We start from the raw sequence: 16,916 nt of genomic DNA on the forward strand, positions 1-16,916 counted from the left end.
ATATTGTTATATCGTTTGAGAAAATAAATAATCCATCACCAACTGTATTTAATCTATCATTTCAGAATATTGTTAGATCGTTTGAGAAAATTTCGGCTGAACGTTTTTCCGGCTTTAGCCAGCTTTCCGTACTAATACCTATTTGTCCTTCAGTGCTTAGTATTAAGGCTTGGAGCTGTGGTTCTTCTCCAACACAGTTACGTCAATTTACAACTACAGTACCAATTGTTGCTACAACTACCCTACTGTGCTTTACCTGCCCCCTTTTAGACGGACGCCCTTTCTGTGGGTTCCTGAGACCCTCGAACCTAAAAAACCGCCCAATCCCTTCCACACATCCCCCGCTACCCGTGTAGCCGCTTCCTGTGTATAGTGGACTCCTGACCTATTAAGTGAAATCCAGAAAGCCACCACCCGATGGCGCAAGTCAAGGAATCTGCAGCCTACACGGTCACAGAACGGCCTGAGCCTCTGATTCCGACCCTCCGCTCGGCTCTGCACCAAAGTACCACAGTCGGTTCTATCGACGATGCTGCAGATGGCGAGTTCGTCCTTAATCTCGCAAGCAAGAGTGGCATTCCTTACAATTTCCACTAGCCGCCCAAAACGAGAAAGGTGGAAAGGGTGGAAAGCAACACACTTCATTGGTACCGACATGAGCCAGCACCTGCATTTGGTTGCACCCTGTACTCTCCATGGCGACCAGAAGAACTCTTCGCATGTTCGGAATGACTCCTCTGGGTATGCACACGGATTCCTTTCCCTCCTAGGCAGCCACGTTCCTAAAGGGCTCCATTAAGCGCCCAACTACCAGCAAACCCACCCTCTGTGAATGCCTAGACCACGCTTCCTCTGGAACACGGTGGATGACTGCATCTGGCTTAGAGGCTTCGTCAGCCACAGATAACGCCCAAAACCTGTTCCTGAAACGAACCGGAGAGGGCCTACAATTGGACCCTCGGAAAGTCTTTCGGTGCCTGCCAGACTCTGGAATGATCTCCCACTTGACTACAGGTGAGGGGTCAACCTCAGTGCAGGCAGTGCCAGGGGCGGCCACAGCGATGGACCGATCGGGGGATACGTAGGACGTGCTCGACTCCCTCGCACCCCTGCGTCCCCCCCCCCCCCCCACAGTGATGCCCCTTGGCAGCAGCCTCAACCTGTATGGCGGAAGCCAAAACTGCCAGGAACTGTCACCAACTCAGCTCGAAACTGTACACAGCAATCACAGTTACTATCCATTACTGAAGTCGCTCTTGTCTGAAGCTCGTAAAAATATGTAACAAAGTGAATGATGTACTCGCCTTATTACCAGCAGGAACTCGAGGTGTTCTCTCGCCGACAGTCTAACCGACGTGGACTGATTTCAAACAAACTTGACACCACATGTTACTATCTGGAAAGAAATACTATGGTGACGAGAACTACCACCTTCCAATTGGGGTAGTGATGATAACGTGGTGATGAGGAGAGAAGGGAGAGGAGGTGATGAACAGAAACAGAGAGAGAAGAAGAGTCGGACACAGATAGGGGTAGGAGGAGACGGTTAGAGAGAGGGGAGGAGGGGATAAAGGGAGGAGATAAACTTAGATGGGGGGGGGGGGGGGAAGGAAAGAGAGAGATGGGCTAGACCTGATGGAGAGAAACGTGGAGGAGTAGATGGACAAAGAGGGGGAGATGGACAGAGTGGGGTGGAGGAAGAGAGAACAGGAGAAGATGGTGTGAGAGGGCAGGGGGAGACGGACAGAGAGAAGGGAGCAAATAGAAAGCAAGATGAGCGAATGGATGTGGAAAGGAGAGTGGGGGAGGGGGCGAGACGGACAGAGAAAGAGGTAAGGAGCAGACGGTTTAATAGACGACTGGCGTCACCAGATACTCAGCTAGTAGGCAATAAAAGGAAAACGTGTTTTTGCGACGTGTGATAGTGGTTTCCTCAAGAGGATGACACGCTGCTGTGCCCGCCAGGTTTGCCGAGAAATAGCACACGCCACCGGCGAGCGTGTAATGTGTGGCGGAGTCGGGGCTGCGGCCACGCCACGGCCAGTTAGCGGCGGCCGGCGGAGCCGAAGATGCCGAGCGGAGCGGAGCGGAGCCGAAGGGCGGCAGGCCGGGGCCGGCCTGCTGCTGGCGGCGGCGGCCGCCCGGTGGCGCTGCGATCGATACGCGCCGGCGGCGCCGGCCTGCACTGGCCTCTCGCAGTACGGGCCAGGAGCGCAGCAATGTCGACGGTTTCATACCCCCTTCAGTTCCGCGAGTAACGCGATTCTGAGAGCGGTGGCGCTGCAGTTGTTTGCTTCTCGGTCTCTGTGAGGCCGCCGTCACACGGACCGTGCGTTCGAACGTGAACGTAGAGCGTGCCCAGTTCGACATGGTGCTGAACGTTCAGAAGTGATGCGGCTTGCTCGAACGTTACACGTGTCCGAACGTGGTATACGCGACACAATCGCAGAACACTCCACCGACATTTGTCGGCTGTATCTGCCTCGCAAATCGCGCGGTGTATTTACGAAATGGACGGGCCTAAAATTCCTGCGTCAGCTCCATTAAAACGCACGTCTCCTCTCTTGCCCATACGCTAGTCACGTTGTTTTGTCGGTAGCGTACGTACATGAAAACTTCCGTATCCCAGAATATGTTATAAGGACATCAGATTACAAAAATTCCTTTACAAATAGCGCGATATAAATGTACAACAATCGTCCATCTAAGAGAAAAATTATTTAATAATTCTCAATTTTTAAGTCCTATGGCATAAAGTCTTTGAGAATTTTTCCACATACTTAGTTGGACAGTAACTATACCTCGCAGACAGGCGTATGAGCTGTATACGCAGCATTTGAGAGAACACGTATGGTTGGTTCAAAGAAGCCAGTAGGCGAGTCACTATTCGACGAAGTTGGAAGGAGTGGGTGAACCGTGGCGCCAGGAAGGAAGCGACGGACCTAGAGAGGCGACAGGCTGCGAGGACAGAACAGTCGCCAGAGGGACACTCAGAGCCCTGGGTTCATCATTATCGTCGATCCGCAACTCGTGCAACTGGTGCTTCAGTTGCACGTTACTGTGGGACTCACAGAGAGGGGGCTGAGCTCACAGCGCACCTTGCGCCTGCCACTGTTCACCTTCTCTGTACACCAACAATGCCATTTGCAGTGATGTCGGTCACGTTCGGGCTGCAATCTCACCTATCAGAACGGTCTTCAGTGATGTCCCGCTTCCAACTGGTCCCCGATGACCAGTGAAGACGTGTCTGGTGACGGTCCAGGCAGCACGGGATACCAACGTGAGTGTCGCCCGACATAAGGGCTGACAGTCGGTGGTAACGGTTTGGGGCGCCGTGTCATTTCTTAGCGTCGCACCTTTGGTCGTCATTCGCGCCTCCTATCAACGCAGCGGTACGTCGACAATATTCTGCGTTCCGTTTTGTTGCCTTGCACGGCAAGCCGTCCCCGGCTTACATTTCAACAACACAATGGCCGCCTGCACACTGTGAGAGTCGGTATGGCTCGTCGTCGTGCTTGCCAAACCCTGCATTAGCCAGGCCAGATCTTTCTCCAGTTGAGAACGTTAGGGGCATTATGAGCAAGGCCCTCTAACCGACATCCGTTTTTGACGATCTAACGTGTATACTATAAAACCCACCAAATACGGGCTTCAACTGAAAGCTAATATGGCGTCTCCAGACCCTGTACTAAAAAGAGGTGGCGCGTATGTGACGTATTAAGCATTCTTCCAACTCACCGGTATACGTTCAAACGCTTCTTCGGAATATCTGACATACTTGGTATTGCTCTACAAGTTCGGAAAGTCTTCCACGCTATGACGTCACGAACCCGGCAGCTCGACGTCAACACTCGAAATGTGCGGGCCGTGTGCCGGCGGCTTTACTGAGCGTACTGGAGTGTGGCTGGATGTGACTCGGCCGCCCAGTCCAGTGCCCGATGACGCTGCTGTGCAGTAGCGCCGACAGCGCAGAATTATCAGGTGGCCTCTGATGGAGATGTGTTTTCTCGTACTGTGAAAAGTGTAAGCCGAAAATTAAGTGTTGCCGTGTGTACAATTGCAAATGTGCTCCATTTGAGGAAGAGTGATTTCTGCAAAAAATTCGGTGGTGAAGGCCATACTTCAGACGAAAACCGTACAACTTCGTCCAACGCAAAAAAAGTTGTCGCATATCGTCAATTTCTGTAACTTTTTTGATAACTGCCGTACGTTTATTTGGAGAGTACACTTCATCGTCAGGAGTTCTTTACTTGTGCTCTTGTCAGAAATCGGTAACACGACAAAAGTGCTTGCCAACGTAATTGTTACATCTGCGATACTGCCGCATCAGGAATGGTGTTTCGGTTTATTACTTCTTTGCTGCTTGCTCTATTTGCAACAAATTTTTGCAGACAGTATTCGCATACACCAGTAAATGTAGCTGCAAAAATGTATCATTGTACGACGCATAGTTCAGGAGGTATGACGTGTGACAACGAAACTGCAGGGCGAAATTCGCTAGAGATGCAGGTGAAAAAAGTGTACAAATAATGTGAACAATGGTAGTAATGGTATGGTTGTGTTTGATGGTCAACAACGTAGGTAAGCCACGTGTCGCGCTGGACTGTGCGGAGTGCACGTTGCTCACGAGTAGTGTACACTTCGTATTTGCATTCAGGGACCGAGATCGGAGTGCAATAAAAAACCTATCAGAGTTCCAAAGACAGCAGATTGTGGGGGTCCGCTTAGATGGAGCATCAGTAACCGAGACAGCCAACTTATTGAAAGTTTCAAGAAGAACGGTTTCAACAGTCATGGCAGTCTACACAAAGAAAGACATAATCGTGTAAACATAATAGTGGGCGCAAATCAAAACTACAGAGACCGCCGTACGCTAACAAGAATTTTGTCAAAACAACGCAACTAGAGCGGCTAAAGTGGCTGCAGAGCTTATCTTCGCGACCCCGTATCTATCGACACTCTCCCCTGAGAACTCCGTAAAGCGATATTCGTGGACGAGTTGCTATACCGAAACCATTAGTGACGACAACCAACGCAAAGAAGCGTAAAACATGGTGTCAGGAGCACAAATCCTGGACGGATGATCGGTGGAAACGCATCACACGGTCCGACGCGTCAACGTTTTCGTTATTTCGAACATCAGGCCAGGTTTACGTCTGGAGAACTCCAAAAGAAGTCTACAGTCCTGACTGCTTGATTCCAACGGTTAAGCATGAAGGTGGAAGTGTGATGGTGTGGGCAGCCATATCATGATATTCTACTGGTCCCATCATTACTCTCAACGATTATGAGAACATTTTTGGTGATCAGGTGGACCCCATGATTCAAATGTTGTTCCCCAGCAATCGTGCCATACTTCAGGACGATACTGCACCAATTGACAAGACGAGAACAGTAAAATCGTGGTATGAGGAGCATGCAAGTGAACTACGCGTCTTCCCTGGCCAGCACAGTCCCCGAACTTGGAACAGTATCGAACTCTTGTGGCCGGTATCGGAGCGCAGACTCTGGAGCAGATTGCCGGCTTCCTCTCGTCACTGTAGGAGTTAGAAGAGGTCCTGATCGAAGAGTGGCATAACATTCCACTGGAGACTGTACAATCATTATATGCCAGTCTTCCATAAGAATCGCAGTTTTATTACGGGTAAATGGAGGGCAAATTCCTCATTAACAAACCATTCCGAAGTAAGTACATCTGTTCACATTATTCTGCCTATACCCTGTATGTGTGAATATTTTAAATATATGTGAAATATATACTGAGGTGACAAAAGTCATATGCACATATACAGGTAGCGGCGGTACCACGTACGCAACGAATAAAAAGGCAGTGCATTAGCTGAGCTGTCATTTGTAATCAGATGATTCATATGAAAAGGTTTGCTGCGTGATTATGGCAGCACGACAGCAATTAATTGACTTAGAATGCTGAATGTCAGTTGGAGCTAGGCGAATGGAACATTCCATTTCGGAAATTGTTGGGTAATTCAATATTCTAAGATCCACAGTGTCAAGAGCGTGCCCAGAGTACCAAATTTCAGGCATTACCTCTCACCACGGACACCACAGTGGCCGACGGCCTTCGTTTAACGGCGTTTGTGTGGAGTTGACAGTGCTAACAGAGAAGCAATAACGACAGAAATCAATGTGAGACGTACGACGAATGTATCCGTTAGGACAGAGCGACCAAATTTGGCGTTAATGGGCAAAGGCAGTAAACGAGCCACGCGAGTACGTGAGCAGCACGACATCGCCTGCACCGCCTCTCCTGGGCTCGCGACCATTGTAGTTGGACCCTAGACGACTGGGAAACCGTGGTCTGGTCAGATGAGTCCTGATTTCAGTTGGTCAGAGCTGATGGCAGGATTCGAGTGTGGCGCACACTCCACGAAGCCATGGACCCAGATTGTCAACGAGGCATACTGCAAGCTGGTGGTGGCTCCACAGTGGTGTAGGTTCTGTTTACGTGGATTGGATTGGGTCTTCTGGTCTAACTGAACCGATCACTGATTGGAAATGGTGATTTTCGGCATTTTCAGCCATTCAACAATGGAATTTTAATGTCACTGGTCACAATTGCTCGCAACTGGCTTGAAGAACATTGAAAATTTGAGCGAATGATATGGCCATCCAGTTCGCCCGACATGCATGCCATTGAACATTTATTGGACGTAATTGAGAGGTACGTTCGTTCACAACATCCTGCATCGGCAAGACTTTCGCAGCTATGGAGGCAGCATGGCTCAACATTTCTGCAGGGCACTTCTAACGACTTGTTGAACTGCGCCAGGAAAATGGAGGTGTGGCCCGATATTAGGAGGCGTCCCATGACATTTGTCGCCTCAGTGTGTACGAAATGTGCGTACGTGGGTGAAAAAACGACTCCTAAATCCCTGGACTGATTTTTACCAAACTTGTTACACATGTATAGAAAGAAATACAGTGGAGCTAAGAAGCAGCAACCTCCTATTGGACTGGGGAGCCAGAGATGGACAGCCAGAGAATGGAGGAGCACATAGACACAGATGGGGAAGAGGAGGAGATGGGCTCAGACTGAGGGAAATCGACAAAGAAAGGGAAGAGGAGGAGGTGGACTGAGGGATGGGGAGAAGATGGACAGAGGCGGGGTGGGAGGAAGAGCGGATGGACAGAGAGAGGTGGGAGTAGCAGATGGACAGAGAGTTGGGGGCGTAGTAGATAGATTGCCACAGGGAAGGGCGGAGGCAATAGACAGTGAGGGGGGCGTGAGAAGATGGATCAGTACAACTGGAATAAATACATACCTGGGCAATGGCACGTACTCAGCTGGTACGAAAATAGATTTACAGCAGTCTTTGTAAAAATTTTATATGGGGTGAAAGATATCCTTTTCCTCCTGCATTCTTCCTCTATTTTCCTTTCTTTTTTCGTGATAAGTGCGTGGAATTAAGATTCTTTAAATTGCAACCTTTGTGAAATAGGCTTAGTCCTTTCTGTAAGACCATGTAACCATATGGCGCGGGACTGGCCTAATGTTATGATGATTCCACAGCAAGCACTCGTATGCGCGGGAATTTGATCCTCTTTGCTCAGACGAGAGCTATTATCATGGACACTGATGGGTGTTACTTTATTTCTGGGCTGGAGGCCACTTTGGCGTCTTCTTACCCCACCATTCAGCAGTTGTTCAATTTAGTTTAGAGTGGTGGCGATTGCATACTGATATGTTATACTCTTATTAAGAAGTAACGAAATCTTTAGTCATCACGATCACTTTCCTCATTTCCTTGCCCGCTTCTTTTGGTTCCTCGTCATTGTGGAAAAGGCAGGCTACAGCACAAACTCCCTCACCGCCCCTCCAAACCCCCTTGAAGGTCATGTTTAACTGTATTAGAGCGAGTAAGATTCAATTTCTGTCCTTTTGTCAATAAAGACCCAATATTATTAATGTCAATCTACATTTTCTCATTCACTAGAAATTCACCCTGCCACTTGATAATAATTCACAACATAATTAATTAATTAATGCATTATGTGGGCGGTTTCGCACAGTCAAGCTGATTTTGCGTCTGTCCATGTCAGGGCCAACTTGATTTATGCAGATCCATTACGACCATCGCATTTGCGGTAATGCTAATAGCCAAATCAAAATTTTCTCCTTTAGAGCAAGAGGAAGGTTACAGCTCACTGCGAGTCATGAATGTAGCGACAGCAGCATGCCCATCCCTTGTCACCCATTGCACTGTGACTGCAAACATGAGATATGTCTGATACAGATCGAGGAACATATGAATATTGGGACAACCTGCGCTCTGGCGCACTCTGGCGCACTCTGCCAGACTTATCCAAGATGGCGGTAATGACGTCATCCAAAATGGCGGCGTCTAGACTTGGCAACAATGCATGACATCATCCAAGATTGCGGCCATGACGTCATCCAAGATGGCGGATTTTGGTGGGTTCAAATGGCTCTGAGCACTATGGGACTCAACATCTTAGGTCATAAGTCCCCTAGAACTTAGAACTACTTAAACCTAACTAACCTAAGGACATCACACACACCCATGCCCAAGGCAGGATTCGAACCTGCGACCGTAGCAGCCTCGCGGTTCCGGACTGCAGCGCCAGAACCGCACGGCCACTGCGGATTTTGGTGGGAAGTTATTTTGGCAGGAAAATAGGCCAATTGGGCTACCTCCACGAACCTAACCCTAGTCCCCTCCCCTGTCCCAGAAAAATGGTGGGAAGTTCAAATTCCGACAATATAATGTAACATACATCTAAGAAATTGGTGGGAAGATACGTCACTTGGGCTACCTCTAAGATTTAATAGTCAGTGCAATATGGCGATCTGTGTAAAATACTTTTTTACCTATTTACTACCTACTTACTTTACCTATGAAAGTCCTGTCTATTGTAAGAAAGAAAAGACAGAGGGTGCTTCCACACTGGCAGCATCAGTAATTCAGAGGGTAAGGTCGATAAGAGCCAATCGTAATGCTTGATTCATTACGAGACATCCTTTGTGCTGGGATATAGGAAGCTCTACATAGTGATGAGAACGTTTGTGTATTTTGAAGGCAGAAAGGGTGATACATGATGGATGGGTTGCCACTTTAGGACCACGAGGAAGACTGCATTCCATGTTATTCTGTGCCATTTTTGTAAACAGATTCTGTTAGGGTAAGAATTTCCGTGCATACAAGCTGAGACATCAAGAAAGCGAGCGTAAAAATTTTCTGGGACACTATACAATTTAGGAGAGGTCGACTTGGCTCTTATTTTGCGTAGCTATGTAACATCAGTCACGCTGGGCAGTTAAGCACTGCACACTGTGCTACTCCTTCAGCAATGGTAAACACACGTGCTGCCCAATGGCGTCTCTCGTATGAGACCGGTGTGAGCGCATCTTGGAGTTCGGTGACGTCAGTATAACACTGACTCTATACTACACAATAGGCAAATCTGTCACCTGCAGTGATGTGAGAGCAATGGCTCGCATTGGCTTGCTTCTGGCACTGGTTCGCGGGGGTGTCAGTGCACTCTGTAAACAGATCTTCGCTCCCATACGGTTGCATCAGCAATGGTGCCTAGGTGATCACGTATTTTGAGAGGAATTTCTCAGGTACCAAGTTGAAAGGGATGTCGCCACCTCATGCTTGCGGGTCCCGAATAGGCATCTGCGTGTGGTTCGACAGATGAAGGTCACAACACTTCATGGGGGCTGTACGTAGCCTCCTTTGCAGTCCAGTGCATAGTGGGTGTCAGACGGTGCTTGTGCACGTTGATTGGGTGTCTGTGGCACCATTTAGCGAGCTGGTCTGTAGGCTGTGCAATGCACTATTTGGACAGTCTAGGAGCTGATTTTGTGCCTGCACATCTGTGTACTGCATTATTTAGGAGGAGTTTGCAGGTCTGCACTGAAATTGTTTTGGTAATTTGGGAGTTGTTTGGGTGTCTGCAGAACGTTATTTAAGAGTAGTTTACAGGTCTGCGGGCTGTGTGGTGTGGCCTCAAACATGTCAGAGAGAGTGTTCTGTATCAGTGTGATAAATATACTCCATCCCTAAATAAATTGTTCCAAAATAGATAAAGTACACTCCTTCCTTACTCTCTCCAGCAGTACAGCGCAGGCTGAGTCAATTTCGCGTCATTTTCCCCCTCCACACCACCATCTCGGATTGCGTCACAGGAGTGATGACAGCACTCTCTGGTGGCAGTACTATGTACAATATCAGTTGAATTCCAGATCTACTGGTAGAGACACTGTCTGAAAAATAAAGACTATGTCCAGTGCAGGCAGAGTCCTTTTCCTGCCATTTCCTCCAACCCAGACTGTCATCTTGGATTATGTCATGGAACTGATGACAGCGATCTCTGGTGGTGGTACTGCATACTAGACCTGGACTTCATGGCGAACACAGTTTCCCACCATCTTGGATAACAGTACTTGTGTCATCAGCTGATGTCATGGTGGCCATCTTGGATTATGTCATGGATGAGAGTGCCCTCTAGCCATGGTATTATGTACTAGGTCAGTTGAAGTCTGGACCCCATGGCGACCACACTGTTTCCCGTCATCCCCCCCCCCCCCCCCCACCATCTTGGATTATATCACAGGTGGGATGACAGCACCCTCTGGTGGTGATACTGTGTACTAGGTCAGTTGGAATCTGGACTCCTTGGCGACCACACTCGATGGCGATAGTGCCTCTAACTGTTTAAATAAAATAGTGCATACAAAATAATAAAGACGCATCCTTTTCTCGCCAATCCCTGGGAAGAGGTGGCAGTCAGGTGACTTATGTTAGTGGAAGTAGTGCAGCTGCCCTTTCTTTCCTGCCATTTTCTTAGGTTAGTAGAGATAGCCCAAGTGACCTATCTTCTTGCCAAAATTCAAACTTGCCGCCAGTTCCTCAGATGAAGTGGCGGTCGAATGACTTAGGCTAGTAGAGGTAGCCCGAGGGACCTATCTTCCCGCCATTTTCTTAGCTTAGCAGAGGTGTGTTGCATTATCCTGTCGGAATTCGAACTTCCAGCCATTTTTCTGGGGGGGGGGGGGGAGGAGAGGAGAGGGTTTAGGTTGGTGGAGGTAGCCCAATTAACCTATCTTCCTGCCAAAATTCAAACTTCCCGCCAAAATCCGCCATCTTGGATGACGTCACAGCCGCTATATTGTATGAGGTCGTCGCCACCATCTTGGATACATCTGGCAACAATGCAAAGTGCGTCAGAATGCAGGTTGTCCCAATACTCATATGAACTGCCACTCTGCATTGAGGTATGGCTAAAACCGAAAATATCATAATTGTACTTGAATACTACTGGAAGGACCATATTTTGGATAATGAGAGAAAGGCTGACACTGGCTCACGACTTTGCCAAGATAAATGGTACTCGAGACTACGTCACAGTTGGCTATCACAGATACAGTGAAGCACTTCACTCAAGGAACTATTATAACTTATGTTTGTCTTAACGGGACATCCACAATGTTGCCATTGATCATTAACGATACAGTCCGGTACAGATGTAAAAACCATTCACTTCAGAAAAGGAAGCAGTAGCTGGCTTCAGGACCTGTGTCCCATTTTCTGGTGCAAAACCAAAACTGTTCTATTTGCAACAGTTACCTACAACTTCCAGCTACTTATCTCCATAGTCGCCGATCCGACGTAGACTTTTGTCGTAGTGTTGTACCAACTTTCCTATACCCTCGTTATAGAAGGCAGCCGCCAGTGCTTTGCGCGAATTCTCTACACTGGCCTCCAGCTTGTGGGCTGTCCAAAAATGTTGTCTTCATAGCCAGCAGCTCATGTAGCAGAGATGAAACTCAGAGGGAGATAATTACGGGCTGTATTGTGGGTAATCAAACATTACCAATTGAAAACGATGCAGCAGCTTCTTCATTCCTCCTGCAGAATGAGGCCGAGAATTGCCTTGAAGAAGAAAACGCACGACAGTTATGTAATGTTGGCTGAATAGCTTCAGACGAAATTTCTCACCAGACCCTCGTACTTGGCGGGAGGCACTATTGCTCTAGGTATCTTTATGTGCTCCCTGTGTGCGCAGAACTAAAAAGAACGACGTAATGCGATCGACGGGCATACTAGAGACATTGCCCAACACACCTGCGCAAAACTTCATCGGATTTTCACCGTGGTTTCCATTTCGAGACCGATCGTTCCTTACTTTCCAAATAACCCTCGTATGATTTCATGAAACCGCCAATGACCGGCCTTAGAACCCACAAACTAGCATCCGCAGCAAATAAAACTGACTTCTCTAATGCGCCAACAAGACATTAAATACAGATTACTGCATATGCTATGCAACATTGCAAACCAACCACTAAGATGAAACAAAAGAAAATTAGTGACAGTTTGAGACAATGCTCCCTAAGCGTGTTATTTGAATTCTTTAGTGGCGTTAAGGAAACATGTCGATTACTTTGGTTGTAACTTATTGGTTGGTTTGCTATGAAATACTAAAATTTTTTGCCAGTGGTGCACCTTTGTCTGTATGCTCCTGAGTTCGGTGTTGTACAGGGTTCCTATTTCTGTCCCCTCCCCCCCCCCCCCCCCCCTCCCACGTGCATTACTGCCAGTGCCCATTCTATGAATACATGTACCTGCAGTTTGTCTTTATTATTCTGTTTCTCACAAACTATTTCAAACTGGGTTTTCTTTTTTTCTGTTACCGCTATCATTTTTCCACTATTTATTTCGTAGTAATTTGCAGTTGTCACACTTGACATAAGATGAGAACTTCTATGTCGTGTAATGAATATAACATAAAATATGAAGAATGCGTGGTTAGATGGCCTGCTTGCTGTAATCTCGAAACGATAAATAAAATGGATACGTAAATAAAAACAGAGTAATTATTAGTGGGAGAAAGGAAAAAAGAAAACATCGAAGAACAAGAAAAAAGTACCGTAAAATGTCATAAGATCAAAAAGGGAAAATGGAAATTAGTTCAAGAGGAAATCTATCAAAAATCACAGAATCAGAAGCAGTAATTACAATTTCATGCTCACTAATGTAGAATGAGAAAAAGAGGCTCAGAAAATAATCTAACTTATACAACTGAATAAGATCAGTGCATTAAACCCGAAAGGAAATTGCCATGTGCGAAAATGAACTGTAATTAACCATCGTAAATTATCCGAAAAGCTCCTCAATTGAATAAGAGCGATGTATAAAATTGGCACATGTGAAGAAGAACTGCAGTTAACCATCACGAATTATCTAAAAAGTTCCTCAACAAGCTATGTAATGGACCGCAAAAATGGAAGGAGGAACAATGGATAGACGAAGAGGTATTGTGAGGAAACAGAAAAGAAAAGGGAAATGTTTTTCTGCAGCATGACAAAGTCAAACCACACACTTCACGTGCCACCACAGCAGAACTTCAGAGACTGAATCTCACCACCGTGCGACACCCTCCATACAGTCCAGATTTATTACCGTCTGACTTTCATCTCTTCCCGATAATGAAAGACGATGCGGGGACATCATTATGCTTCTGATGAAGACGTTGAGAGAACTGTGAGACTTGCGGAAACAGAGTGTCGACTTCTTCCGTCACTGTTTCAGAAAACTTGTTTATCTTTGGCAGTAATGTATCCAATTGGCTGGTGGTTATGTGGAAAAGTGAATATTGGTAGTTAAAGATCACATTCTAAGGATTATTTCTGTCCAGAATGAGATTTTCACTCTGCAGCGGAGTGTGCGCTGATATGAAACTTCCTGGCAGATTAAAACTGTGTGCCCGACCGAGACTCGAACTCGGGACCTTTGCCTTTCGCGGTTAAGTGCTCTACCATCTGAGCTACCGAAGCACGACTCACGCCCGGTACTCACAGCTTTACTTCTGCCAGTACCTCGTCTCCTACCTTCCAAACTTTACAGAAGCTCTCCTGCGAACCTTGCAGAACTAGCACTCCTGAAAGAAAGGATATTGCGGAGACATGGCTTAGTCACAGCCTGGGGGATGTTTCCAGAATGAGATTTTCACTCTGCAGCGGAGTGTGCGCTGATATGAAACTTCCTGGCAGATTAAAACTGTGTGCCCGACCGAGACTCGAACTCGGGACCTTTGCCTTTCGCACTTGCCCGCGAAAGGCAAAGGTCCCGAGTTCGAGTCTCGGTCGGGCACACAGTTTTAATCTGCCAGGAAGTTTCACCTTTTCTCGCTATTTTCACTTACATGTAGAAACTTTGGGGGCGTGTGGAGCACGAGCTAGTAAGTGGAGACTTTTTATTGTATACTACTGGCCATTAAAATTGCTACACCACGAAGATGGCGTGCTACAGACGCGAAATTTAACCGACAGGAAGAAGATGCTGTGATATGCAAAAGATTAGCTTTTCAGAGCATTCATACAAGGTTGGCGCCGGTGGCGACACCTACAACGATTTCTCATACACAAACAGCACTTGACCGGCGTTGCCTGCTGAAACGTTGTTGTGATGCCTCGTGTAAGGAGAAGAAATGCGTACCATCACGTTTCCGACTTTGATAAAGGTCGGATTGTAGCCTATCGCGATTGCGGTTTATCGTATCGCGACATTACTGCTGGTGTTGGTCGAGATCCAATGACTGTTATCAGAAAACGGAATCGGTGGGTTCAGGAGTGTAATACGGAACGCGGTGCTGGATCCCAACGGCCTCGTATCACTAGCAGTCGAGATGACATGCATCTTATCCGCATGGCTGTAACGGATCGTGCAGCCCCGTCTCGATCCCTGAGTCAACAGATGGGGACGTTTGCAAAACAACAACCATCTGCACGAACAGTTCGACGCCGTTTGCAGCAGCATTGACTATCAGCTCGGACACCATGGCTGCGGTTACCCATGACGCTGCATCACAGACAGGAGCGCCTGCGATGGTGTACTCAACGACGAACCTGGGTGCACGAATGGCAAAACGTCATTTTTTCGGATGAATCCAGGTTCTGTTTACAGCATCATGATGGTCGCATCCGTGTTTGGCGACATCGCGGTTAACGCACATTGGAAGCGTGTATTCGTCATCGCCATACTGGCGTACCACCCGGCGTGATGGTATGGGGTGCCATTGGTTACACATCTCGGTCACCTCTTGTTGGCATTGATGGCACTTTGGACAGTAGACGTTACATTTCAGATGTGCTGCCCTGGCCAGCACATTCTTCAGATCTCTCACCAATAAAAAACGTCTGGTCAATGGTGGGCGAGCAACTGGCTCGTCACAATACGCCAGTCACTCACTACTCTTGATGAATTGTGGTATCGTGTTAAAGCTGCATGGGCAGCTGTACCTGTACACGCCATTCAAGCTCTGTTTGACTCAATGCCCAGGCGTATCAAGGCCGTTATTACGGCCAGAGGCGGTTGTTCTGGGTACTGATTTCTCAGGATCTATGCACCCAAACTGCATGAAAATGTTATCACATGTCAGTTCTAGTACAATATATTTGTCCAATGAATACCCGTTTATCAACTGCATTTGTTTTTGGTGTAGCAATTTTAATGGCCAGCAGTGTATTGACACTGTGGTCTGTGTTCAGCTGTGCAAGACTATCTTCAGCGTTCATCTCCTCCAGCAACTGACTTTTCGGCGCATTACATGATCTGGACACAACAGCGGAAAAATCCCCTCAATCCGCTACATCCTTGTCGTAATACACCATCAGTAAGTAAAATTTCTAACGCGCGTGTTTGTAGGAATAGAAGGCCGGTTTATACCAAAGGAAATTTGATGTCAGCACATTCCACTGATGATAAGATAAGGATATCTGGTGTCAGGTTACACATTGGGCATCTTGCTTCCCCCATTCTCTCCCCCTGGGGAACCACCCGGAACTCACCAAGGTCACCCAGGGCACTCTGTCAGGTAATTGTGCTACTTATAGTCGAGGCCATAAAAATGGCGGCACCCCCACCCCTCCTCCTGGACCAATGAGGAAGAAGTACCCCCTCCCCACATTCATCTTTTATAACTGGAACACCACTGTGGCAAGAATCACTTTGCAACTTAACAGCGTAGGGAGAGAATGTGTCTACAAATTACGTTACGTCACGTCAGTCGAGTTCTATTTGTTATACCAATATAACGTGAAGCCAGCGGAGGCATACCCAGACAGATATGTAAGTATCCCCACTGTTACATATTTTCCACAAATTTTTTATTTCATAACAGGAGCATAGAGAGAGGTTGTGTCTATTTGTTTATAGCAAACTATGCCACTCTAGCTCTATTTGTTAGTAACAATATTACGTGAGAGCAGCAGAGACCTCACGCAGGCATACTTATAAGTGCTCTCGTTTTTCCATATTTATCATAGTTTCCCAGTTTTACATTTTTTCCCTCGTTTTCCTGTTTTATAAGTGGAATAAAGTGGGAACTTTTATTTATACGTTTATCACAAATTACGTCAATTTGAGTCTATTTGTTAATAACAATATTACGTGGTACCAGCAGAGACCTCAGCTAGGCAGATTTGTAAGTGCTCTCAGTTTTACGTACATCTCTTATTTTCCTCGCTTTTACTTATTTTTGTAGGGTTTTCCACAGTTTTACGCATTTTGTCCAGGTACGCAAGACTGTTCACGATGCTCTCAGGCAGTTACAGTGCTGACGCTGAGGCCCACCTGCCATCTTTCATGTCTGGGACACCCTGAAGCTGGACACCACAGGGACAGGCAGAGTATGTTTGCTAATATCAAATTATGTCACACGAGGCCTTCCTGTTCAATATTTCGAACCACTAGCAGAGGCCTCACCACACACAGATAACATGTAAGTTCAGTTTTACGTAGTTTTCACAATTTTGCGCATTTTACCCAGTTACGTGAGTTGTATATCAGCATCGCGTAGCATCGTGTAACGATTTCAAGTCACAGCGTCACGATGTGCCACGTCGTGTTGCGTCACATCGACGTCATGAA

The sequence above is a fragment of the Schistocerca piceifrons genome, chromosome 3 (assembly GCF_021461385.2).
Source record: "Schistocerca piceifrons isolate TAMUIC-IGC-003096 chromosome 3, iqSchPice1.1, whole genome shotgun sequence".
In the NCBI taxonomy this organism is placed as follows: domain Eukaryota; kingdom Metazoa; phylum Arthropoda; class Insecta; order Orthoptera; family Acrididae; genus Schistocerca; species Schistocerca piceifrons.